A 3,479-nucleotide genomic window follows, 5' to 3' on the forward strand; every position below is an offset into this window, starting at 1 on the left:
ACTGGTCAGCCACTCAATGCCACTTTATTGTTATTGATTTTTTTTCCTATCAGTAGTATTTTCAACAGGTATTTATCCTGAGTGTTGAGTTCATTTGGTAAATTGCTTAAATATATAGTTTTAAAGTTATGCTCAATTTCAAAACCAAGAATTACACTCATCTCTTTGGTTACCTTTGACCAATAGGAATATATCAATGGGCAGCCCCAGAAAATATGAAAGTGGTCAACCGTCACATTATTACATCGTCTCCAACAAAGCCCAGATTCAGCTCTGCCGGTCAGGGAAATATTTTTTGGGGGGTTATGAAAAACCTAACAATATTCTTCCATAAAAATTCCCTCCAACATCCTGAGCTAGTGGTGATGGAGTTAATTTGGCATATGTTTAGCCACTCATCCTCTGTTAGTGATATTTTTGCCTCCCTTTCCCATGAAATTTTAATATATAATGTTGATGTTTTTTAATGGCTTCTAAGCACACATATAGTCTGGACAGCCTCTTCTTACCGGATTTACCTTTGTAAGAATCAATAAAGATGTTAATGAGGTCCTGATCATATTTCTCCGGTATTTAAATGTTCTTATTAAAGTGCTGCCTGAGCTGCAAGTATCTGAAAAAGTCACGTTTGTCAAGGTCAAATTTTTCTTGCAATTGTTGGAAACTATCCAGATCAGTTCCAAAGGAAATCACGCAGCATGATGTAATGCAGAGGTGTCCAAAGTCGGCCCTCATCCTCATTTGTACCCCTCTTCACACCAGTAAACCATAAATTGCAGTTGTGCTGCTATTTAATAATATTCCAAACATGGGAGTGACATCCCTCCTTTATCTCTTGGTAATTGTAATGTTTTATAGCGTACTCTTGGTTTCTTATTCCGCCATATAAATTTGGAGATGATCCGGTTCCACTCGTTAAACTGCTTGGTAGGAATTTCTATAGATAAAGATTCAAAAAGGAACAAGAGTTGAGGTAAAATGATAATTTTTATGATTTCTATTCGGTTGTACAAATCGAGCATCAGGGGAGCCCATCTGTCCAAGTTATTTTTTACTCTATTAGTCATAATACCATAATTTGCTTTGTATATTTTGTTTAAATTTCTGATATTAATACCTAAATATTTCATGGTTTTTGTTTTCCAATTAAATTTAAACCGATTACTTATATCCCCTCGGGGTGAGTAGTGGAAGCACAGGGTCTGAGTTTTTCCAATATTTAATTTACAACCTGAATAAAGTCCAAATTGGTGGAGGCAGGACATGAGGTTAGGTAGACTGGCATCTGGGTCAGATAAGGTCACCAGAACATCATCAGTGTATAGACATGTTTTGTATTCTCTTCCCTTAAATATGATTCCCTTAATTTCTGGATCTTCCCAAATTTTTTGAGCAAGTGGCTCTATAAAAAGTGCAAAGAGAATTGGGCTCAGAGGACATCCTTGCCGGCATCCTCGTTCCAGAGGGAATGCTCTTGAAAGGATACCATTTATTTTGATCTGGGGTACTGGCTAACTGTATATTGATTTTAAACAACTTATGAGTGTGTTATTAAAGCCAAACCGCTGTAGGACCAGATATAAGTATTCCCATCGTACAGAATCAAAGGCTTTTCAGCATCAAAACTGATTGCTAAAGATTTCAAATTATTTCTGTTCATAATGTCGAATAAGTGTAACGCTCGCCTCACATTATCCTGTGTACATCTATTTTTAATAAATCCTATCTGGTCTGTATCAATCAGTTCGGGGATAATATTTTCTAGTCTACTGATAATTATTGAAGTGAATATTTTATAATCAATGTTCAAGACCGAAATGGGCCGGTATGAGCTACACTCACTTTTATCCTTTCCTGGTTTAGGTATAACGGATATTATCGCTTGTTTCCAGGATGGTGGAGTCTCATCTCCTTTAAGCACATGGTTTAAACAATTTAGCAACAAAGGTGTTATAGAACTCCTAAACATTTTATACCATTCTGCTGGTAATCCGTCACCACCTGGTGACTTACTTGTTTTCAATTTTGAGATGGCTTTATCGACCCTAACCCTTCTATGCCAGTGTTATATCTGCAGATATCCAATTATTTTGCTCTACGCCAATTAAGGGGAGATCTAAAGAGTCTAGAAACTGCTTCACTGAGGAAAGGTCGGTTAATTTGGGTTGACTATATAATTTCCTGTAGTACATTTCAAATGATTTATGTATTTCATCTGGGGAGAAACTCATCTGATTGGAAATGGGATTTTTAATTTTAAAGATGGATCTGTCTAGTTGTTGTTGTTTTAGTCGCCAGGCTAATATTTTTTTTGCTCGAGGTCCATTTTCTTTATTTTTTTAATTTTTTATTTAGAAAGACATATTTTCATTACATTCGTTAATTATAGCTTAACCCATTTAAGGTTGTACATAAGGATAGAAGCAGTATGGAGAGCCATTTCAGCCAAAATTAAATAAATACGTAAATAAATGGGTGAAATAAATAAAAAATGAAGAAAATGAGTGAAATAAACAAAAAATTTGTTAAATAATTTAGCTTTTTCATTAACCCAATTTTTCATTTATTTATTTTTTAAATGATCAATTTCTCAATTTCCTTTTTTTCATTAATCTATTTTTCATTTAACCACTTTTCAATTTCCCTATTTCATTAACCCAATTTTTTCATTTTTCAGAATATCAATTTCTCATTTTCTCTTTTTTATTTTATCTATTTTTCATTTGTCCATTTTTCATTTATCCCTTTATTTACCCATTTTTCATTAATCTATTTTTTAATTTAACAATTTTTAAATTTCCTTTTTCCATTAACCTGATTTTCCATTTCCCAGTTTCATTAATCAATTTCTCATATATCCCTTTTTTATTTACCCATTTTTCTTTTATCTATTTTTCATTAACATTTGTTTGAAAAATTTTTAATTTTCCCATTTTCCAATTTCCCTTATTCATTTAGTATTTCCTTATTTTCTTATTTATCACATTCTATTTCCCCGCAAAACTTGGAAAAAATAAATGCAAATGAGGAAAGGCACATCATCAGGCTACAACTTCCCCAATTGGTTGGTTAGCGTCACGCCCATACTTTGCTTCAAGAAAGATGGCGACCTACTAACGGGTTATCAATAAGCTGAAGCTCATTAACTGCATTAGAAAATAGTGTTATTACTCCTGACTTTTGTTTTCGTGTGGCCACTCAGACAGAACGCGTTTCAATTGGCGGCTCTCATGGACTCAGAGCTTCACCGTCGGGAGTTTTTATAGTTTGRACGAAGCGGCCGCTGAAGTTGGCTTACTATTGAAGGTTCGGGACACCTTCGTAGCTACCAGCTGTGATCCAACTGTAAGGAGCAGACTTTACTGTACATCGTAAGTGAACTGCAATATCCAGAGGCAGCTCTATGGAGCATCGAGCTGAAAGAATGAGAGTGGAGAGCCTTGGAGATCTGCATCGGAGGTCATCTTTCAGACATGCAC

The sequence above is a fragment of the Poecilia reticulata genome, linkage group LG10 (genome assembly GCF_000633615.1).
Source record: "Poecilia reticulata strain Guanapo linkage group LG10, Guppy_female_1.0+MT, whole genome shotgun sequence".
Taxonomy (NCBI): domain Eukaryota; kingdom Metazoa; phylum Chordata; class Actinopteri; order Cyprinodontiformes; family Poeciliidae; genus Poecilia; species Poecilia reticulata.